The sequence below is a fragment of the Chrysemys picta genome, unplaced genomic scaffold (genome assembly GCF_011386835.1).
Source record: "Chrysemys picta bellii isolate R12L10 unplaced genomic scaffold, ASM1138683v2 scaf1, whole genome shotgun sequence".
NCBI classification, from domain to species: Eukaryota; Metazoa; Chordata; order Testudines; family Emydidae; genus Chrysemys; species Chrysemys picta.
In genome coordinates this window covers 4,183,758-4,208,031 of record NW_027052708.1, presented here as the reverse complement: position 1 = coordinate 4,208,031, position 24,274 = coordinate 4,183,758, and the positions used below count along the sequence as shown (strand labels likewise).

The 24,274-nt window shown below is 45.8% G+C and overlaps 2 protein-coding genes across 2 annotated transcripts in view; both read right to left on the bottom strand.

The window, feature by feature from the left end:
* LOC122173448 (deleted in malignant brain tumors 1 protein-like) overlaps positions 1-24,274 on the bottom strand; it is a 492,944-nt gene that overhangs the window by 40,424 nt on the left and 428,246 nt on the right. The window lies entirely within an intron of this gene.
* The window catches only part of LOC135977472 (deleted in malignant brain tumors 1 protein-like), an 89,555-nt gene that overhangs the window by 13,439 nt on the left and 51,842 nt on the right, over positions 1-24,274 (bottom strand). The window lies entirely within an intron of this gene.

The following is a 24,274-nucleotide window of genomic DNA, read 5'->3' as shown; positions in this document are numbered from 1 at the left end:
TTCAAAAATTAATTTGTAATAATTTAAAAATACACTAAATACATTATTTAAAAACATTGAATACTTGTGTCACTAAATATTCTTCTCTTGGTTTGATTTCATCATCACCTATCGCCTGGGAACCAGGAATGGGAAAGCCAACGCCTTAACCTGAAAGGGGAAATACTACCAGAGGTGAATACTCTAACCAAGAAGTATCTTGTCTCCTAAAACCTCACAACTTCCTTAGTGCCACAATATGTCAAGACTTGCTTGATCTAATCCGATCTGCTTCGCGGGGAGATCCACTATCACTGGAGGTAACAGAACAGCCTGCACAAATGAGAACCAAAATGCAATGTTCCATGCAGGATGGGATCACATACATGGATGGGTGCATATTTGTTCCAGTGGGAGGCCCCTGGCTAGAAGTGCTCCATCTCTGCTCTGACATGTCATTGGCAGGCCACTTTGGCTGCCTTAAGACTTTCTGCACAGTTTCCCATTTCTTCTGGTGGCCCAATTTGTAAGCTGAAGTCCAGGACTGCATTGACTCTTATGACCTGTGTGTGCACACCAAGGTGACCTGTACTAAGCCCTTTAGTGCCCCTGGAGACTCCACCTAGACCCTGAGCCATCGTAAGCTTGGACTTTCATAGTGGAACTCCCTGACTCTGATAAGCACACTGTTGTCTTGATTATTGTGCGTCATTTTGGTCACTTGGTCTACTTCATCCCCTGTAACAGCCTGCCCTCTGCTGAAACAGCTCGACTCCTAGTGGTTTATGTGATCCATATTGAGGAACTTCCTGGCTGTATCACATTGGACCGAGGCCCAGAGCTTGTCTCAAACTTTGGTCATGAAGTGTGCTGGCTAGTGGATGTTCATGCTTTCAGTTCCTCCGTGTATACTCTGTGATGGGTTGCACCCCCCGTCCGGGATGCCACCTGATGTACTGGGGTCCCACTGAGCCCATCCGTTCCACCAGCCTGGGCTCCATCACCCTGTCCTGCTGTGCCCAGCCCTCAAACCTCCTCTACCACACACATAGGTAGGGCCACAACCAGCTGCAAACAGTCACAGAGACATTGAGATCAGTGCTGTGTGGGAAGACTCAGCACGGGGATTGCTCAGCACTCAAGTGCACACACCCTCTGAAGTGTAAACCCAAATTATATTATCTTGCACTATAGAGAAATGTATACAGTGTAAACTCATGCAAATTGCCCCCTCCCTCAATATGGAGGCAGATATACACAGCTTCCCTCCCCTCCCCCCCCCCCCCCCCCCGCCCCGTATGAATTGCACAAACTGGTTTATAGAAAACAAAAACAAGTTTATTACTACAAAGGCAGATTTTAAGTGATTATAAGGGCTAGCAAACAGATCAAAGCAGATTACTGAGCAAAATAAACAAACACGCAAACTGAGCTTAATGCACTAAAGAAACTGGTGACAAATAGTAAATTCTCACCCTAAATGTTGTTTTAGGCAGGTTGCAGAGTTTCTTGAAGACAAACTGCTTTTACTTGCAGTTTAAAGTTCCAGGTATTTCTCTTCACAGGCCAGACCTCTTTCTCAGCCTGGGTCCCTGTCCTTCTTCCCCAGATCAGTCTTAGGTGTTTCCAGCAGTCATCCTGGGTGGGGAATCTGTGAAGAACCGGCAACCTTGATTAACTCACTCCCCAGCCTTAAATAGGTTTTACGTATGGTGGGAATCCTTTGTTTCCCTGTTTTGTCCCCACCCCTACTTCAGTCTCCGTGGTCACCCAATAACAGACCTAAAAGTGGCAATTAGTCTACAAGAAAACTTCAAAAACAGACTCCAATGTTAAACTGCAAAACTTGAATTAATTTGCAAACTGGTCACCATCACATTAGGCCTGAATAAAGCCTGTGAGTGGTTGGATCATTACAAAACCTAAACCTAATTTCCCCCATACAAATTTACCGCTACTGTTACTTACATCTTTTTGTCAACTGTTTGAAATGGGCCACTCTCATTACCACTTCAAAAGTTATTTTTCCTTCCTTGGTATCCTACTGTTAATTGAATTGTCTCATTAGACTGACCTCACACTTGGTAAGGCAACTGCCATCTTTTCATATATTTATACCTGATCCAGTATTTTCCACTCCATGCATCTAATGAAGGGGGTTCTAGCCCATGAAAGCTTATGCCCAAATAATTTTTTTAGTCTCTAGGGTGCCACAAGGACTAGTCGTTGTTTTTGCTAATATAGACTAACATGGTTACCACTCAGAAAGGATACATGTATACAAATAGGATAATCATATTCAGTAAATCATAATCTTTCATATGACCCACCTTGCATAAAATACATCTTAGTTATGCCATATTCATATCATAAGCATATTTCTATGAAGAATATGGGACGTAATGTCACACCCTCCCCAAACAAATGGGCAGACAGAGACGGTGAATCAAGTATTACAGCAACACCTAAAATGTTTTGTTAACTACCATCAAGAAAACTGGTTCTGCCTCCTTCCTTATGCTGAGTTCTCATACATCAAGCTGAATATGCCTACTTGGGGAGAATCCGTTTTTAGCAAATTACGGGTTCCACCCTAACTTCCACTTGTCCTTGACGGCAGCCTCCCCAAACCCAGCAGTTGCTGTCTGTATCCAACAAATTCACCATATCCAGGAGGAGCTTAAGGACCACCTCCAAGATGTGAAAAGGTACTACAAGCCATATGCAAATAATCGACATCAGGAAGGCCCAGCTCTCAGGGTGGGTGGCAGCTACCATCACACTCAGCCTCTGGGGATTCTGACATTTCAATTAGTTTCAGATTCTAGATTCTGGGCAGCATTTCCCAGATCTTTCATTATAATTTATGGTCTGTGAATATGTCAGTGTCCGTGCTAACTATTTTCTCAGAGCTAATTTCTTTCACAGTTTTTTTGTGGCAAAACCAGAGACTTTTCTCTTATTACCAGTATTGTGTCTCTACCTCCAAAATCTATCTTTAGAAGATCTTTCAGGTGTCAAATCAGAGAAGACAATAAAGGTATAAAAACACATTAATTAAGTAGTTTTAATTAACCAGTTACCTATGCCAATTTTCTCAGTGTTCTGGTGCGTCTGCTCCTTAGGTAAAGTACAGAACTGGAGGAGGATTGTAAATGTACAAGTTTTATTAGCAAAAATAATTTGAGAGAATTACAGAAAACAAAATAAAGAAGGTTATTTGGTAGCGTATTTTTACAAAATTAAAAAGAATTAATTTGACAAGGAAAGTTAAAATCTGTCAATAGGCAATGGACCAAATCAGTTACTCCCAGAAGAGGAATGGCAGGAGAGCCATCAAGAGAAGGGTTGCCCCTGCTTCTGTCCCTGTTAAGTGAGAACAGAGCAAAGGGGAGACTGCCACCCCAGATGTGGGAGAAATGACATTGACTTGATTGCAAGGCTCTTTTCAAATGCATCAGTATGGTCTAATAAAAGCAGTTAAAATGCCTGGTCTTCTTTTGTGAATTAATTTCCTCTTTTACTATCCTACAATTTTAAGGGATCATTCAGTTGGTCAGGTAGCTGCATTGATAATATGGTATAAAAGCCTAGAAAGATAGAACTCAATCATTTCATTAAGAAATTGACATCAGAAATTGACTAAATGGTGTCAAGTATCAGAGGGGTAGGCGAGTTAGTCTGGATCTGTAAAAAGTGACAAAGAGTCCTGTGGTACCTTATAGACCAACAGACGTATTGGAGCATAAATGTCTAAATCGTGTAGATTCTGGGAGGTGATTTCTGTGTTTTTTTCAGGCATTTCCCCAATAGATTGAAGATTAGGAACATGTTTCCCATAGTGAAGTTGATGTGTATTGCATGTTTTGTGAAAACAGAAAAAAGAACAAACTCATGACAGAAAAATGTAATCCATTACACATGAAGGATAAAGCCTCTGAGCCTGGTTTTTCTTTTTGTTTTGTTCGTTTTGTTTTGTTTTGTTATTTTTACTTACCCCATTATAAAACCATTGACTCGTTTAGAGTAATATCAGATTTATACAGTATAAGTGATACTAGAATCAGGCTTTCTGAAATTATTAAATACCTGGAGGGGCTCACATAAACTTTGATCACCTTTTTAAAGGGAAAACATTACCCACTTGCCAGCTCACAGGTATACAGGGAGACTTACAAGTCATAGAGAGCCATCTGCAGACGATTGTCCTGGTTAATGGGAGTCATCAAGATTCCAAACCACCATGAATGGCCCACACTTTGCACAATTACAATAGGCCCTCAGAGTTATATTTCATATTTCTAGTTTCAGATACATGAGTGGTACATTTATACAAATAGGAGGACCACACTCAGTAGATTATTAGCTTTGTAATGATACCTTACAAGAGACCTTTTGCATGAAGCATATTCCAGTTACATTATATTTAACTCATTAGCATATTGTCATAAAATCATATAGAGTACAACATCACACAATGGATTTGGCCTGATGTGAGGGGTTCTCTCCAGATGCTGTTTTTAAACCGGTCTCAGAAAATAGCTCTCGAACAAGAGAAGCGGCTAATCAAACCTGAGAGTGACAAATGGTGAACACTTGGGTTTCTGGAATGGCGAAGAACCCTTACCATGGGCTTGGGTGCCATGAGGGTTCTCTAAGAGACGGGAAGCATCACCAAGTTAAGGGCTCCAGAGAAACTGGCCAATATTTTCAAACTTTAGGATGCCTGAATTTCAGCCCCTAAACCCACTTTTAAGCAACTAACTAAAAGTGACCTGATTTCCATAGGTGCTGAACACTCAAAACTTCTAGTGAAATCAACAGAAGCTGTGGGTGCTCGGCTCCTCTTCAAATCAGGCCACTTATAAGTTATTTAGGTGCCTAATTTAAGGCATCCTATTTTCAAAATGGAACCAAAGCCTATTTCATGCCGTTACAGGATGAGTTTTGCTAATAGCAGATATCACTGACTAAAAATCCAACACAAACGGTGAATGAATGGGAATGATGTCATAAAAGGATGACATATCCCCTCTGGCTTGGGTAACAAATGAAGTAGCTGCCCATTGGTTCTCAGACAACCAATCAGAAAGGATGTTTCCTCTGTCTGCACTGAGGTTATAAAAGGCTGCAGGCTCAGACAGGGTCAGCATACTACTGTGGTGATTTCAAGAGGTGGCTTAGCCAAGCCACACTTTGTCAGGCCAGTCATAATCAGGCCAGACCAGGAAGAAATCAAAGAAGGCAAAATAAGAGCGAGAAAAGCAAGTGAACAGAGCCAGGAACAGAAGGAAAGAGAGTCAGGCAAGCCAAGCAAAGAAAGACACAGGCAAGTGGAGCCAAGCAAGGGAACATCCACTGAAGCCAAGCAAGTCAAGAAAAAAGCTAGGCAGGCCAATTCCTGAGGAAAGACTCAGGTAAACCAAGCAGAGAAAACAAAAGAAAGCCAGGAAACTCAAGCCAAGTGTTGCTGGAACACTAGAAGTCTGCAAAATGTCTGAGACTGAGGCTGAGTCTGAGCACTCTGGTGAGCCCTCAACCGCAAAAGACCCTAAGGCCAAAATCACCCGTTCTTCCCGGGCTGGGCTGCAGTTCTCTGTCAGTTGCATAGACAGATTGCTCCGCAAAGGACAATTTGCAGACCGTATTGGAGCTGGAGCCCCAGTATATATGGCCGCGGTGCTTCAATACGTGACTGACGAGATTGTGGATATTGCTGGGGAAGTCGCTGCACGCAGCAAGAAGCGTCGGATTTCCCCACGCCACTTGCAGCTGGCCTTTCACAGCGACTCAGAGCTCAAGAAACTGCTGGGAGGTGTCACCATCTGTCAGGGTGGAGTCCTGCACTTAAATCAGCCTGTGGTTTTACCTTCCAAGAAGAGCAATGCTAGGAGAGGCATCAAGAGAAGGGTTGCCCCTGCTTCTGTCCCTGTTAAGTGAGAACAGAGCAAAGGGGAGACTGCCAGCCCAGATTTGGGAGAAATGACATTGACTTGATTGCAAGGCTCTTTTCAAATGCACCAGTATGGTCTAATAAAAGCAGTTAAAATGCCTGGTCTTGTTTTGTGAATTTATTTCCTTGGTAATATTGCTAACATTAAAAGGGAAAATTCAATTAGTTAGGAAGTGACACAAAGACTGTGATATAAAAGCTACTGTGAGCTGCAGGGGTGGCACTTGTGTCTGGGGCAGCATGTGGAGCCCCCTGGCTTCCCCTACACATAGGAACTCGGGGGGACTTGCCGGCTGCTTCCCGGGAGCTGAGCAGTGCAGAAGCTAACTGGAAACCTGCCAACCCCACTGCATGGCACCGCCAACTGGACAGTCAACAGCCCGGTCAGCAGTGCTGACTGGAGCCACCAGGGTGCCTTTGTGTCTGGGTGTTCCAGTGAAAAACCAGACACCTGGTCACCCTACTTGGAGATGAACTACAACCACTGGCCTTGCACCCAACAGCAACTTCTCCCTCTAGAAAGCGGAATGGGGAAGGGGAGGGGATTGAAACCTAGGTAGGGGTAGGGAAGAAGCCATCGTAGATGAGACAAGAAGAAAGGGAAGGAAGATCTGTGGAGGGTTGATCCTTGATGCTGATGAAGGTGTACCTTATTGGGTTGAGCTTGTGGTGGGGACAGGGGAAAAGATCCTTGTGGAGGCTGGTGCAAGGTTCAGCTTTGGGAGACAGGGAATAGAGAAGGGTGAAATATAGAAGAAGGTCCATGTTCATGATGGACATTGGGAAGGGGAAATCCTTGTGATGGAAGGAGCTATGTATGGGGGTGAGATGGGGTAGGGGATATCTTGAGAAGAATGGAACCTTGGGGAGTTGGAACAAACTCATGGGAACCTGGAAAATAATATGGATGCTCTTGGGAAGAGGGCAGGGACCTAGTAAACAGAGGAGAACTGGGAGCAGCAGGAAAGCAGCTTAGGGTGGCTGTGCTCTTCCCACTGCCCTCTGGTGAGAAACATGCACAGGACAGCATCTCTGCTCCTCCCCCTGCAGCCCCTGGCCTGGGAAAGGGTGGATGGGGGGTGAAGAGCCCCTGTAACCTCCCCCCCCCCCGCAAGCCAGTAAGGCTTGCTGAAGCCCCTCTCAGGCCTGGGAGAGAGGGTTGAAGAGCCCAGGAGGTGCAGAGGTAAGGTTGGTAAGGCTGTACCTAGGGGATGGGACTGAACTGAGGGGGATGAGGCTGATAGAATTGGGGGACTGAAACTGATGTGGGGGCTAGGCAACAAGATTAATTGCTGGGCAGAGGATGGGCAGATGTGAGCGTGAAAGTTCCTGGACCCAAGGTTAAAATTACCTTACCCAATAAATTTGGAAGAGTGGCAAACAAACTGTCTTACACATACGTGCGTGCACAAACACACACACACACACACACACACACACACATGCACTGGAGATGGGCAGGAGGAGTTCACCAATCAAAAGACAGACTGAAAAAACACAATATAATCATTTTTATTAAATCTCCTGATATTTGATCTAATCTTATGATTTGTGTTTGACTAAGTTTTAGTGCACCTGCATTGATTTCTACGGGCTAAGGATCTTGATTTGAAAATGCAGGAGCCTCACAGAACAGTATCATTTGGAGATTGTGAAAAAACAGCATGCTTTTCGTTTTTTGTTGGGATTGCAGAATGTTTGTGACCAGATTTTGGTTTTGCAAATACAATAGCATGGTTTGTCCTATTTCTTCCCCAACTCCACACTTCAAGTGATAGGAATGCCAATAACAAACTGCACATGCTACAAACTTGATTTTCAAACATTCATAACTGCTAGCTAATTTCTTCAGTGCTTCCTTCTGGGAAATGATAACCTGACCGCACCGTACATGGTAAAATAAAAATGTAAATTAAAATAGGGATTTGGGTTATCCCCATGGGGAATTAGAGAGTGACTTACATATTCAATACACTGATTTCCTTAAAATGTGCAATACACCATACCACAGTATAAGAAAACCATCAGTGCTTCAAGGAATTTCCACTTTTCTTAAGGAGTCAGGATGGGTGGCCATGATGGTAAAGGATTGAATGCTTAGCTGGAGTCATATTAGGCATTTTAAGGGGGAGGGGAGAATCTTTGACATGGCACAGCTTGGATGGTTGATAATGGTGGAGAGGGATTTGTCAGATTTTGGTTGCTTGGTGTAAAAAATTCTTGTTTTACACAAGTGCGCAACCTTATGATCACACAATCAATTAATGTACTGGGGAATTTCTCTCATTGTTTGAACACTAGACCTCACAATCAATTCAGAGATTGTGCTCTAGGTATGCATCCTCAAATCATGATATGTCCTTGAGAAATATAGAGCCCAATTCCCCTCTCAGTTAAATTTGTGAAAGTCTGGAATAAGTGTATTAATTTCATTGGTACATATGACATTAACTATGATGTAACTGCTTTAGAAATAAGCAACAGAGGGTCCTGTGGCACCTTTGAGACTAACAGAAGTATTGGGAGCATAAGCTTTCGTGGGTAAGAACCTCGTGAAATGGGTTTCTCATGATTACTTTGCCCTAGGCGCTTAACGGTTCAGTCATGGGCAGTGCAACTATTGAAAAAAAATCTAGCAATGTCCGGTTTTGCATGATTGTCCTGCCCAAGCCGCTCTACTGTTTAGTCACTGCTACTGCAGCTAGAGTAAAATGCGGTCTATATGTCCGGGGATAGAGCAGAAATCCTCCTGTGACATCTCGAGGAAGCTCTCCTGGAGGTAATTGGAAAGCCGTTGCATTAGGTTCCTGGGGAGAGCGGCCTTATTGGGTCCTCCGTAGTACGACACGTTGCCGCGCCACGAGACAAGCAAGTACTCGGGAATCATTTCTCTGCACAGCAGGGCGGCATACGGCCCTGGTCTTTGGAGGCTTTCCCGGAGCATTCTCTCTTTCTCGCTGTCAGAGATCCTCATGAGGGTGATGTCGCTCATGGTGACCTGCTTTGAATGAGGTAGGGGAATGTTAGTGTTGGGACTGCTTGCCCGTTCCTTTACAGAACTGTAACTGCTGGTTTGCAGCCACGCGATGGAGGCGGGAGAGGGGCAGCCTACAGGGATCGTTCCCGGGGACAGCCGCGAGGGGGTGGGACAGGAGCAGAGTTCCTGCTTGCCGGATTGCTGGCAGCAGGGACTGACATTGCTTTCAATGTGAAATGAGGCCAGTGCTAATATTAAAGTTTTAAGCTGCCACAAGTCTACGGCTTACCATGTCTGCCTGCAACAGAAATTCTGTTGTCCTGCCCCGCTTCTCAAATGTGCTGTGCAAGACCCCAGGCACTGAATGCGAAGGCCGAGAATTCGACCTTGTGCTGAGTGCGCATGTGATAGGTGCTGTGCATGGTCTTGTTCACAGAGAAAGACTATGTTCTTTGTTCACAACTACATTTATCTTTCTGAGGAATTCACTCCCTTTTTCCCATTCCCACAGCCCCATCTGCGACTGTCTCACAACCTAGCCTGGCATCACACTCCCAGAGGCTAGCGCAGATTAGGCGTAGGAAGAAGAGGACATGGGAGGACATGTTCTCGGAGCTTATGGCCTGCTCCCGAACCCAGGCAGCACAGCAGACCCAGTGGCGGGAGAACTTGTCCCAAATGCACCAAGCAAACATGGATCAGGAGGAGAGGTGGCAGCAGGAAGACCAGCAGGCGACTCAAACGCTGCTTGGACTACTGAGGGAGCAAACGGACACGCTCCGGCGCCTTGTGGATGTTCTGCAGGAATGGAGGCAGGAGGACAGAGCCCCGCTGCAGTCTATCTCTAACCGCCCTTCCCCGCCACCAAGTCCCATACCCACCTCACCCAAAGTGCAAAGAAGGAGAGGCGGCAGAGTCCGTGCTAACTCTCACTCCACCCCTGCAGAGAGCTCTAGTAGCAGAAGGCTCTCATTCCCCAAAATTTGACAAGTTCTTTCCTTCCCGCCTGACACAAGCCCCCGTCCAAGTTTCACCTCCCAGTTCCATGTGTAGTTGATAATAAAAAATATGTTTCTGTTAACTACTGTTTCCATCATGTTCTTTTGGAGGAGGCGGGGAAAGGGGGTTGGTAATTGGACAGGACAGTCACCTTTGGCAGGGTACATAGGCGGGGGCAGGTACAGCAGCAGGGCACATACACAGTGCAGTGACTAGTTGCCCTGGTCAGTCTGGGAGGTGGTTTTCATGTTCTGTGGTGGGGGGTGGGTTGCTCTGTGACTTTGTGGCGGGGGAGGGCAGTTACAGATCTTAAGCGGCGGTCCTTATGCAGGATCACAGAGCCATGCAGCAGGAGATCTGTAATCGTCCTCCCCCTGCCACAAAGTCACATAGCCCCCCCCATACACACAGTCCCGATCAGGAGGGGTGACAGGCTCCGTTGAAAGAACCAGCCCACCACAGCGGAGCCTGTCAATCCTTGGGTTTAGAAGCTTCATTTGCGTCACTACACTACACCCGCTCCGCACCACAATCTGCGTCCCAGTTTTAAAAAATTCCCGCGAAAACAGTAGTAAAGAAAACGGTGTTCATTAACAAAGTAGAACTGATTTTATTTCGAAACGTGTGTTGGAAGGGGGGTGAAGGGGGTATGTAACTGGAGAGGATAGTCAACATTAACTGGGTAAAGAAACGGGGGCAGGTTCGGCTTCTCTGTACACAAACTTTAAAGTCACAGGTTACCCTGCTCACTCAGGAACCTAGCTTTCAAAGCCTCCCGGATGCACAGCGCGTCCCGCTGGTCTCTTCTAATCGCCCGGCTGTCTGGCTGTGCGTAATCAGAAGCCAGGCTATTTGCCTCAACCTCCCACCCCGCCATAAAGGTCTCCCCCTTGCTCTCACAGAGATTGTGGAGCACACAGCAAGCTGCTATAACAATGGGGATATTGGTTTCGCTGAGATCACAGCGAGTCAGCAAGCTTCTCCATCTCCCCTTGAGACGGCCAAAAGCACACTCCACCACCATTCTGCACTTGCTCAGCCGGTAGTTGAAGAGTTCTTTTTCACTGTCCAGGGCGCCAGTATAGGGCTTCATGAGCCAGGGCATTAGCGGGTAGGCTGGGTCCCCGAGGATGACTATAGGCATCTCCACATCCCCAACAGTTATTTTGTGGTCTGGGAAGTAAATACCTTGCTGCAGCCGTCTAAACAGACCAGAGTTCCTGAAAACACGAGCGTCATGAACCTTGCCCGGCCATCCGACGTAGATGTTGGTAAAACGTCCCCTGTGGTCCACCAGTGCTTGCAGCACCATGGAAAAGTAGCCCTTTCTGTTAATGTACTGGCTGGCCTGGTGGTCCGGTGCCAGGATAGGGATGTGAGTTCCATCTATGGCCCCACCGCAGTTTGGGAATCCCATCGCTGCGAAGCCATCTATGATCGCCTCCACGTTTCCCAGGGTCAATACCTTTGACAGCAGTACATCAACGATTGCCTTGGCTACTTGCATCACAACAACCCCCACGGTAGATTTGCCCACCCCAAACTGGTTGGCGACTGACTGGTAGCTGTCTGGCGTTGCAAGCTTCCAGAGGGCTATGGCCACTCGCTTCTGGACAGTCAGGGCTGCTCGCATCCGGGTGTCATTGCGCTTCAGGGCAGGGGACAGCAACTCACAAAGTTCAAGGAAAGTTCCCTTCCGCATGCGAAAGTTTTGCAGCCACTGGGATTCATCCCAGACCTGCAGCACTATGTGGTCCCACCACTCAGTGCTTGTTTCCCGTGCCCAGAATCGCCGTTCCACGGCATCAACATGACCCATTGCCACCGTGATGTCCTCGGCGCTGGGTCCCGTGCTTTCTGAGAGGTCTGTGCTACTCTCAGACTTCAGGCACTCACCGCGGTGCCGTAGCCTCCTAGCCTGACTTATCTGCATCTGCCTCAGGGAAAGGTGTATGATAAGCTGCGAGGCGTTGAGAGCGGCCACAACTGCAGCGATGGTCGCAGCGTGCTCCATGCTCGCAGTGCTGTGGCGTCCGCGCTGTCACTGACTAGAAAAGTGCGCGAACTGATTTCCTGCCGGCACTTTCAGGGAGGGAGGGCGGGAGTGATGGACGGATGACGACAGTTACCCAAAAGCACCCTGGACACATTTTTTTACCCAGAAGGCATTTGCGGCTCCACCCAGAATTCCAATGGGCAGCGGGGACTGCAGGAACTGTGGGATAGCTGCCCACAGTGCACCGCTTCCAATGTCGACGCTTTCCCCGTTACTGTGGACTCACAAAGTCGAATTACTGTCCTTAGTGTGGACACACACGTTCGACTTTGCAATATCGATTCCAAAAATTCGATTTAAGTAAAATCGAACTACTCTCGTAGTGTAGACATAGCCTAAGTAATTACATCAGAAAGGAAATTGAAATACTGCTCCGACTCAGTAATTAACTGGTTAACATTAGAAGTCAACATTTATCCTATTGTCACACAGTAGTTTCTGAGATTTCAGAAGGATAATTCCTCATCTTTATAGAATACAGGTACAGGAAATAATGCTTTTAAGCATACGTAGTCAAATCTACAGCAGTAATAACACACCCTAGTTCAGACCAAATGAAGAAGAAACAGCTAAAGTAAGCTAGAGAGAAGATGTCTTTCTTGATGTTGACAAGACTGAAAAGATATAAGCAAAGACCCTTCAGCTCTGGAAGAGCCCAAACTCCAGCAGCCGTCAATGACACTTTTGATTGTGCAGTGAAGGCAGGATCAGACATTTGGCTAGGAAAGCATGAACATTGACTCAGGAACTTCCAAGGAAGTTGCCAGTATCTCTTTCATACTGGTAATGCTGGAAAATATGTGTTTGAATTCAAGATTTTCTGGCTGCAGGGCCCGCTCTGGCTTTTTTGCCGCCCTAGGCAGAAAAGCCACGCCCCCCCCCTCAACGCAGCAGGGGAGGGCGGAGAGCCCGGCTAGCGTTCTCCGCTCTCCCCGGCGGCCAGAGCGCTGTGGGGAGGGCGGCGAGCCCACCACGGCTCTCCGCTCTCCCCGACTGGCTGGCGCGCCCGGCCAGGGCACCGCTCTCCCTGAACGGCCGGAGCGCCGGGGGGAGGGCGGCGAGCCCAGTCGCGGCCCCACTCTCGGGCCGGAGCGCCCCGCCCGCCGCCCCCCTCCAGGCGCCGCCTCAAGCACATGCTTGGTGGGCTGGTGCCTGGAGCCGGCCCTGTCTGGCTGTCCCCATCTTCCTAAACTGTGCAGATAATAAAGTTCTTCATTTTCTGAAGAAGAAGAAGTAAGACCTATTTAAAGAGAAAAGGAGAAGGGAAACATCTCGTTGATATTGCCTTTAGTGAAAACCCAATAATAGAAGTGAAGGGATGATGCAAAATAATTTTTCTGAATGCCAGGGTGTCACACACGACTCCCCCCCCCCCCCCACAAGGTTTACATCATGTGCTGAACATATAAACACATTTCTGAGACCTCTGGGACATGGTCCCTGTGGCATCTCAAAGTCTGGAACTAATGAGTGATAATACCAAAGGGAGCAGCTGAAATGTTCTTAGATGATTCAATGCTACAAAACAACAAACTAAGGGAAGCTTTTGTCTGAACTGCACAAAATGCAGTTTTCAGCCCAGTGAAAGGGAAGTCCTAGTCCAAACTTTTGGGTTTCATTTTCCTGACACTCACAGGAATACATCAGAACTAACACTCACAGAATGAAACCCATATTGTGGAGACTGGAAGAGCAGTGGTTATTAATATTTCATCATCTCTTCACATCAGCGCAGAGGTACTGCTGGGACTTGTGGCTCTCCAATGATACTGTGCAGGGCTCCATCATTAAAATAAAGAGAAATGATAAAAACAGTGTTGGGCATTATCAGGGAGTCAGTCTGCCGAAGATAAGAAAATCTGAGGGGCCATAGGAAGTTAAAATCAGCTTGAGACAGAAAACAAGAATGGAGAATTTCAGACCAAATGGTTAACGTTTGGCAAAGTTATGGGCAACTGACTATAAGGTCTTATAATGGCAAGTATCAAATAACTTTAATAACAGGCTGTGCTACCAGCACCACCTATAATTTGTAACACTTGGTCAATTTATATTCAAATGCTGGGTCAGTTATAAGCCCAGTAGTCCTTTTTTCTGCTTTTTTGTACTTAGCTCCTCCATGCCCTCAGTTTCTTTTTGAATGACCTTCTTTGTTTGTTTCTGTGTTTAGGAACACAATTCCAGTATTTGGAAAGAGAGTGAGAGAGAGAGAGAGAGATTGATTATATAACTGAAACAGGGTTTGCAAAAATAAAAAAGAGAATGTGTTAACCGTGGCTCCACAAAAGGACTTGGCACCAAAAATGGGAGCTAGGTGCCCAAGTCCAAAATTTAGGCCCCGCTGAAACCCTCAGAACACCATTTCAGTGGCTGCCTAACTCTAGAAGTGATTTAATTGTCACCATAAAAATCCCTTATGTTCCTAAATTCCTGCCTCTGGGCATAGAATCATAGAATTGTAGGACTGGAAGGGACCTTGCGAGGTCTTCTAGTCCAGTCCCCTGGACTCATGGCCAGATTATCTAGACCATCCCTGACAGGTGTTTGTCTTACCTGCTCTTTAAAATCTCCAGTGACGGAGATTCCACAACCTCCCTAGGAAATTTATTCCAGTGCTTAACCACACTGACAGTTAGGAAATTTTTCTTAATGTCCAATCTAAACCACCCTTGCTGCAATTTAAGCCCATAGCTTCTTGTGCTATCCTCAGAGGTTAAGAAGAACAATTTTTCTCCCTACTCCTTGTAACAACCTTTTATGTACTTGAAATTTTGTATCGTATCCCCCCTCAGTCGTCTCTTTTCCAGACTACACAAACCCATTTTTTTCAATCTTCCTTCCTAAGTCATGTTTTCTAGACCTTTAATAATTTTTGCTGCTCTTCTCTGGATTTCCTTCCCCAGTTTAGGCACCTGCGTGCCTGTCTCATGCCTAAGCCCCAGTGCAATCCACAAACCAGCTTGGGATAGACATTTCCTTGCCTACCTTGCCTGTGTGGCCTCATCTGGTAGGTGTGCTCTAAATACACCTAGCACCACACAAAATGATGACAAGGGCCAGTCTTCTAGAACTTTTCCTGTGTTCCAAGACTTACTGAAAACAACATTAATGTTCCAGTGAGCTCCTGGGCCAGCTCTTCTCATTTGTAGATTTTGGCATGAGTGAATTAAACAAAATTCATTGAAATGGAAGTGAAGTCATTTTACACATGCTAGGTCAGCCAATCAGGTAACAGAAGCAATAATATGTAATTGAGGGGACCAGATAGGAAGCTCAAAGAACATATTCCAAATGAGTTACCATGAACAGTTCAAAGAGGTTTGAAATTCTTTAAGGAATAATTTTTACAAACAATGGAAATTCATATAAAATAATGATGTCTTTACAAGCAGCACATCTAGTTGACTCAATCCTCTTACAAAATCTTAACAAAAAATGGAAACAAACATTTTCAAAAATGTATTATTTCCATTTTCTCATTGGCCCTATTCTTTATATGGTCTGGAGGAGGAATGAAGAGCAAACATGAGCATAACTATGTCTCTTGAAACCAGGCCTCGTTCCATTCAGTTGGTTAAACTGAATCTCAACTATGTCTAGTTGAGAAGGATGGAAGAAACTTCTCTTAAAATATGACCAGAGCCTTGGTGATCTACTGGGGTGGCTTTTAGATTTGGGCTGGGGGCACATGTACCTTCGCTACATAAGGAACAGGACATAGAGATGGGGAATTGAACTCAAGTGATTGCATATCATTACAGAATACTAACTTCAGCAACACAAGGACTGCTTGCTACAATGTCCATTACCTAACAGCCAAATGGGAATAGCTAATTAGAGTGGAAATTAAATCCATATGTTCTGCACAGCAGTATTTAATCAATGGGGCCTTGGTTCATGAACATTACAGCAGCCCTCATTCATACCAGTAGCTGGACATTAGAACCAAGAATTGTACATGGCTCATTGACATGGCAGTACAGAGCACTATGAAAGGGCATTCCCAGCAGAGGACCCAATATATGGAATTGGCTTCCCTGCTGTTCCTATAGACCCAATCTCTTAACTTCAGGTCACGTGGTAAGATCCTTCTATTTTCACAGGCAAAAGCATGATGTGGAAACTGTGGCATGTATACAGCTCATTGTATGTGTATGGGAAGGGGAAAGGGAGAAAAGTGGAGCTCATTTTTTTCCCACACTGATCAAGGAATAATGCAGTTTTTAGTAATCTTCTACATATCCCACAGGACCTTACAATCTCAGATTGGTACATTTTTAAAATACATAAATTAAAATGAGTCCAGCAGGGACCTAAGATCATCCCTAATGTGCAGACAGTTACATTATTTTCCAAAAAAAAACTTTCACTGCTCGCACTGCAGCCTATCTGGCAAAACTAAACACCAGGGAGTTCATACTGACGGTCACCATGTAACTTCTGAACGCCTCACAGGACTTATTATTTTCAAAGCATGGTCTCTCTAATAATGTTCTGTGTGATTTATCTCCCAAAATCCCACAGCTCTGAGATCCCAGGTGTATATCTTCTCCGAGGTGGACAAATGATGAAATATTCATCCTTGTGTGTTCCAGGCTCCCAAGTATGATCGCTGCAGTACATACATAGTACTATACTTTTTGCTGTGTTTCCCATTAGATCTCACAATCTAAACAACATTGGGCTTTATTTGGATGTGCATGGAAGTATCTAAAAAGTATCTAGGTATTGCAGGGGGTGGGGTGGGTGACTCGCTAGGTGCACTCTTCCCTCTGAGTCATCACTGACCCTGATATGGTGCTAACATTCATCTTGGGATGGTTTCATTCTTCTGGAGAGAGTGGTGGGGTGACTCTGTAACAGGACATTTTCTAAATCAGTATCCCACCAGTCCTGCAGCTTGCGGCAAATGGGTTCTGGACTGGTGCTCTTTCTTGGAAAAGATGTAAACTGAGGTATTGAGCAATTGTGGACCCCAGTTCTGATTCAGGAATGACCATTTTATGGCCCTTAGCACATTTATGAAAGTACATTTATGTGAAACGCAGAGGCCTGATGATGTGCCAGCTCAGATTATTACAATATGCCTTCCTAAACCTCCCCCTGTGGTTTCAGTTCTTTACTCTCTGGTGTGTACCATTACTGTGCACTATGAACCTTATTCTGCACTCCTGGAGGTAATGGGAACATGGCCACTGACTTTTTCAAGGCCCCAATTCACTTACATACTGGATAACCCCAATTTCAGTCACTTCCATGGGGGTGACTCCCTGGTTTAGTCCCATAGGCTTTGGGAAAGAAACTGCAGGGATCAGCAAACCAGGGACTGAAGCCAGCACAATAGTAATTACTACGGTAGCCACCTCTGAGGAGGAAAAAACTGGGACTTCCGAAACATTTAATCTGGGACAGCTACCTCAAAAAAGGGACGGTCCTGGGAAAACCTGGAGAAATGACCACACTGGTAACCACATACTCTTGGAGAACAGGGAGTGTAAAATGGGGTCTAGCAGGGGCTGTCCCTCCCCACAAGCAGGCCCAGAAGTGTGCAGAGGAGACCACCCCACTGTGGATAGTAAAAGCCACATGGCCTGCCCCTTCTTCCAGCTGTGTGGCCTTTGGAAAAGAAACTGCATGGAAGTGTCAGCCAGAGACTGCAGCTGGTCCAGCAGCTGTAGAAAGCAGCTCAAGCACAGAATTATGGACACTGATGACATCATCAGGCTGCTTTCTGCAGTTTTCACTCTGAACATTCTCTCCCCTTTGCTGATTTGCTCCAATCCTTTCTCCTTTCTTTTGTCTGAGCGTCTAGCTTATCCCCTCCTAACAGAATCCCATTGAAAGGACTTCAGTGAAAAACAAAAATGGAATTAACTTGACATGTTCTGCCATTGCAATCTATTTAGATTGTAAACTCTTTGGGACTGTTTCTTATGCTATGTTTGTCCAATGCCTAGCATGGTGGGACTCTGTTCTCATTTGTCCAGTAGGGACTACTGTGATTTCTCCTGTATTAGGGTGTGGAATAGTCTCCCAAGGGAAGAAGTGTGTTATGTTCTACAGCGTACAAACAGAGAAATTAGATAAATAGCAAAAAATACTCTTCCTGGAAAGGTGCAATGTAAAACTACTTTATTTCTTAGGGCAGGTCTTCACTATGGGGGGAGTCGATTTAAGATATGCAAATTCAGCTACACGAATAGCGTAGCTGAATTTGACGTATCGCAGCCGACTTACTCCGCTGTAAGGACGGCGGCAAAATCGACCTCCGTGGCTTCCCATCGACGGCGCTTACTCCCACCTCCGCTGGTGGAGTAAGAGCGTTGATTCGGGGATTGATTGTCGCGTCCCGACGAGACGCAATAATTCGATCCCTGAGAGGTCGATTTCTACCTGCCGATTCAAGAGGGTAGTGTAGACCTAGCCTTAGAATTCAGAACACACAAGAACCCCAAACCAGAAAGAAAAACCAGACTGCTCTCTAAAACAGAGAGGCACAACTCACACCACCTTACTCTAACTGGCTGGTTGCTAACTGACTCTGCTAGCCTCAGATAGCACAATTCCCTGCAGAACCCCCTCAGTGGAACTGCTCAGGGTAATAATAAGCAGTATATTAAGCAGTATGTGTTGGCCAAGCCAATTCAGTTTTAAGCAATGCACTTTCTCCTCATATAGTTAACCATTGGTTCAGGGTGATTAGCGATCATATTCTTCAATTAAAATATGATAAATATAAGCCTTGTACAAATTTTAGTTCACATTCATAATTATTATGTATTAAATTACACATTGTTTTGTTTTCCACCATTAAAGTATGAAAAATGCCTTAAAACACATCTTTTCTTGGGAAAATAGGATTTTTTCTTCCTTTGTTAATTAAAAATAAGGGTTAAAAGATTTTTATGAAAATCAAAAGAAAAAAAGTATCAACTCAGGCTGGGATCTAATATGACACATTTCAGAACCAGTGACACAATATGTGTGAGAAAGGGTACCTGACATGGCCTCTTTAACACTACTCTCACTACTACAGCTCTATGGGCTTGTCTCTGGTAAGGAATCTTGCATGCTTAAAAACAACTTTGAGGAGCTGAGTTAGCTGACATGGTGATAAGGATCATGACTGACTAACCAGCATATATGCAGTGTTGGTGTAACCCTGTCGGTCCCAGGATATTAGAGACAAGGTGAGTGAGGAAATATCTTTTATTGGACCAACTCCTGTTGCTGAGAGAGACAAGCTTTCAAGCTTACCCAGCGCTCTTCTTCAGACACAAGTGTGTCTCTCTCACCAACAGAAGTTGGTCCAATAAAAAATATTACCTCACCCACCTTCTCTCTCTGATAACCAGTGTGTAGATCAAGGCAACCCTTATTCAGCATTATGTCAACTAATCACAGGGGTGGTGAGTTGTATGGGCCCGTGGTGCCCAGGCTCCAGGAATATTCAGGGCCCGGGGGCCCGGCTCCACCAGTGTTCAGAGCCAGATCTCTACCCCATGCCACACTTCCCACGCCCGTGCGCCTCCCCCAGACACCAGAACATCCCTGCCTCAAGCGGGTGGGTGCCTCAAGCAGGCAGCTGCCTGCCGCTCCATGCTGCACTCCCTCGCTGCCAGCCGCTGCTGCCTACAACACAAGAGGGGCTGTCATAACTATAAAGGGAAAGGGTAACAGCTGTCCTGTGTACAGTACTATAAAATCCCTCCTGGCCAGAAACTCCAAAATCCTTTTCCCTGTAAAGGGTTAAGAAGCTCAGGTAACCTGGCTGGCATCTAACCTAAAGGACCAATAAGGGGCCAAGATACTTTCAAATCTTGGGGGGGGAAGGCTTTTGTTTGTGTTCTTTGTTTGGGAGTGTGTTCGTTCTCGGGACTGAGAGGGACCAGACATCAATCCAGGTTCTCCACATCTTTCTAAACAAGTCTCTCCTATTTCAAACTTGTAAGTAAATAGCCAGGCAAGGGGTGTTAGTTTTCCTTTGTTTTTCTCAACTTGTAAATGTACCTTTTACTAGAGTGTTTATCTTTGTTTGCTGTACTTTAAACCTGAGACTAGAGGGGAGTCCTCTGAGCTCTTTAAGTTTGATTACCCTGTAAGGTTAATTTCCATACTGATTTTACAGAGATAATTCTTACCTTTTTCTTTAATTAAAAGCCTTCTTTTTAAGAACCTGATTGATTTTTCCTTGTTTTTAGATCCAAGGGGGTTGGATCTGTATTCACCAGGAGTTGGTGAAAGGAAGGAGGGGGAAAGGTTAATTTCTCCTTGTTTTAGATCCAAGGGGTTTGGATCTTGATTTACCAGGAGTTGGTGGGAGGAAGGAGGGGGGGTGGTTAATTTCTCCTTGTTTTAAATCCCAAGGGGATTAGATCTGTGTTCACCAGGAGATGGTGGGAGGAAGGAGGGGGGATGGTTAATTTCTCCTTGTTTTAAGATCCAAGGGGTTTGGATCTGTACTCACCAGGGAGTTGGTGAAAGGTTTTTCAGGCTTCCCAGGGAGGGAAATGGTGGCAGCAAAACCAGAGCTAAGCTGGTAGTTAAGCTTAGAAGTTTTCATGCAGGCCCCTACATTTGTACCCTAAAGTTCAAAGTGGGGATCCAGCCTTGACATGGTGGCAGCGGTGGGATCATTTTAAACCCAAAAGCCAGTGAGATTTTTTTTCCCTTCTAGCTGCTTGGAAAGCCGAGCTGGAGGTAGATAGATGCATATCTTATCTCTCCTTGCCTGAAGGCAGAGGTGTTAAGTTTTTTTAACAGGTCCTTTGTTAAGAGAAGTGTTCAAATGGGCAAACAAAGGTAAAGGGAATTTACAAGCTGAATTGTTTTTTTTTTCTTTTTACATCCTCGGGAGTAGCTAGTTAGAAAGTCTCTGTTAACTCAGCAGCAGCCAGAGCTGAGAGCTTCCCAGTTTCAGTCAACTGCAGAGGTGGTGACTGAGCACAAGAAAACAGGAAAATGACTACCAAAGAAGTAGCTAAAAAAATAGAACTGGCCAAACTAGAAGCAGAAGAAAATAAAAAAAAAGCATCAGAGACTGCTTCAATTAACAAAACTCAAGACAAAGCAAAGAGCAAAAGAAGAGAAAACCAAAAAGGAGGCCCACAAGAAAGAGATGGAGCTAAAAAAAAGCCAAAAAGGAGGCTCACAAAAGAACTATGAAGCTAAAAAAAAAAGAAATGGAGGAGAAAGAAAAAGAAAGGAAGCATGAACTGGAAGTAGCAAAGGCTAAGCAGGATGCACCAGCCAGTCCTAACAACCCCTCTCCAGGTACTACTTCCCATCCCAGAAAATTCCCCACCTACAAGGCAGGCAATGATACTGAGGTGTTCTTAGAAAATTTTGAAAGGGCCTGCCTTGGATACAGCATCGTTGCAGACCAGTACATGGTAGAGCTGAGGCCGCAGCTCAGTGGACCCTTAGCAGAGGTGGCGGCTGAAATGCCTAAGGAACACATGAACAGTTATGAACTTTTTAAAAACAAGGCCAGACTCAGAATGGGGCTAACCCCCGAGTATGCCCGTCGGCGGTTCAGAGCCCTAAAGTGGAAACCCGATGTGTCATTTACCCGTCATGCCTACCACATTGACAAAAATTGTGATGCCTGGGTATCAGGAGCAAATGTTAAATCTCTGGAAGATCTGCTTTCCCTAGTAAAAATGGAACAGTTTTTAAGGGGTGTTCCTGAGGAAATAGAAAGGTACATCCTAGATAGGAAGCCCAAAACTGTAACCGAGGCGGGGGAGATTGGAGCCCAATGGGTGGAGGTGGCAGAAAAGAAAAAAACTAGTAGCAGTTGGAGCGAATATCAGAAGGGGCAAGCCGAAACAAAACCTTACCACCGGGGACAACCCAAGGCCCCACCCACATCCCAAGGGAAACCCCAGATGCCTTCTCACCCCACCACACCAGTCTCCACCAACCAACATCGTCCCGGTGATACCTTAGCAGGGCGATGTTTTAAATGTAATGAACTGGAACATATAAAGGCTCACTGCCCCAAAAACCCCAACTGATTACAGTTCATTACACCCCAATCACACCAAAGATCCCCAAACCCAGATGCCTCTCTCATACCCTCGGAGCGAAGGGAAACCTTGAGAGTGGGCGGAAAGAAGGTTACCGCTTAGAGGGACACTGGGGCTCAAGTGTCAACTATCCACCAATCCCTAGTGGACCCCAAACTCATCAACCCGGAGGCTACAGTGACAATTCAACCCTTCGTGTCACAATCTGTAACCTTGCCTACAGCCACGTTGCATGTCCAGTACAAGGGCTGGTCAGGAATGTGGACTTTTGCAGTCTATGACAATTATCCCATTCCCATGCTGCTGGGGGAAGATTTGGCCAACCATGTGAAGCTAGCCAAGAGGGTGGGAATAGTCACCCGCAGCCAGGCTAAGCAAGCTTTCACCCCCATTCCTGTTCCTGAGCCGTCCACCAGGGCCCCGTCTGTGTTACCGGAGACCCAAACAAAGGTGGTGGAACTGGATCCCCTGCCAACGACTGCAACAGCCGTAGTGGATCCAATCCCAGAGACCCAGCCAAAACCAGTCCCAGAACCGGAACTGGCAACGCAACCAGCACCAGAACCATTGCTAGCACTGAGTCCAGCGCTTGCAAACCCGTCTACAACTCCAATGCCAGAGGGCACCAGCGAGCCTGACCTGGCAGAAGCAGCAGATAACCCTACCCAAGAGGCTCAGCCAGAGCCTGAGATACCACATAGTGCACCAGCGGACAGCGGTTCACAGTCAGTGGAAACAGCCCCAGCACCTGCATCGCTTCCAGAGGGACCAAGCCCCAGTCCACAGTCCAAGGAGGAACTGATGTCTCCAGCATCAAGGGAACAGTTCCAGGCCGAGCAGGAAGCAAATAACAGCCTTCAAAAAGCTTGGGCGGCGGCGCGGAGCACCCCACCACCTCTCAGCTCTTCTAACTGATCCCGGTTTGTTGTAGAACAAGGACTTTTATACAAGGAGACTCTTTCTGGTGGGCACCAGGAAGACTGGCATCCTCAAAGACAGTTGGTAGTTCCCACTAAGTATCGGGTAAAGCTCTTAAGCTTAGCCCATGATCATCCCAATGGCCTGGTGGAGAGGTTTAATGAAACTTTGGGGGCCATGATACGTAAATTTGTAAATGAACACTCCAATAATTGGGACCTAGTGTTGCAGCAGTTGCTTTTTGCCTACAGGGCTGTACCACATCCCAGTTTAGGGTTTTCACCATTTGAACTTGTGTATGGCCGCGAGGTTAAGGGGCCATTACAGTTAGTTAAGCAGCAATGGGAGGGATTTACGCCTTCTCCAGGAACTAACATTCTAAACTTTGTAAGCAACCTACAAAGCACCCTCCAACACTCTTTAGCCCTTGCTAAAGAAAACCTAAAGAATGCTCAGGAAGAGCAAAAGGCCTGGTATAATAAACATTCCAGAGAACGGTCCTTCAAAGTAGGAGACCAAGTCATGGTCTTAAAGGCGCTCCAGGCCCATAAAATGAAAGCGTCGTGGGAAGGACCATTCACGGTCCAGGAGCGCCTAGGAGCTGTTAACTATCTCATAGCCTTCCCCACCTCCAACATAAAGCCTAAGGTATACCATGTTAGTTCTCTTAAGCCCTGTTATTCCAGAGAATTAAACATTTGCCAGTTTACAGCCCAAAAAACAGATGACGCGAAGTGGCCTAAAGGTGTCTACTACAAAGGAAAAAAGAATGGTGGCGTGAAAGAGGTGAACCTCTCCACGACCCTTGGACGTCTGCAGCGACAGCAGATCAAGGAGCTGTGCACAAGCTTTGCACCAATTTTCTCAGCCACTCCAGGATGGACCGAACGGGCATACCACTCCATTGAAACAGGTAATGCTCACCCTATTAGAACCCCACCCTACCGGGAGTCACCTCATACCAAAACTGCTATACAAAGGGAGATCCAGGACATGCTACAGATGGGTATAATCCGCCCCTCTAAGAGTGCATGGGCATCTCCAGTGGTTCTAGTTCCCAAACCAGATGGGGAAATACGTTTTTGCGTGGACTACCGTAAGCTAAATGCTGTAACTCGTCCTGACAACTATCCAATGCTACGCACAGATGAGCTATTGGAGAAATTGGAACATGCCCAATTCATCTCTACTTTAAACTTAACCAAGGGGTACTGGCAAGTAACACTAAATGAACCCACTAAGAAAAGGTCAGCCTTCATCACCCAGGCAGGGGTAAACTAGGCAAATACAATTTAGATGGGGCTACTATAAGGTGGGTGCATAACTGGCTGGATAACCGTACTCAGAGAGTTGTTATTAAT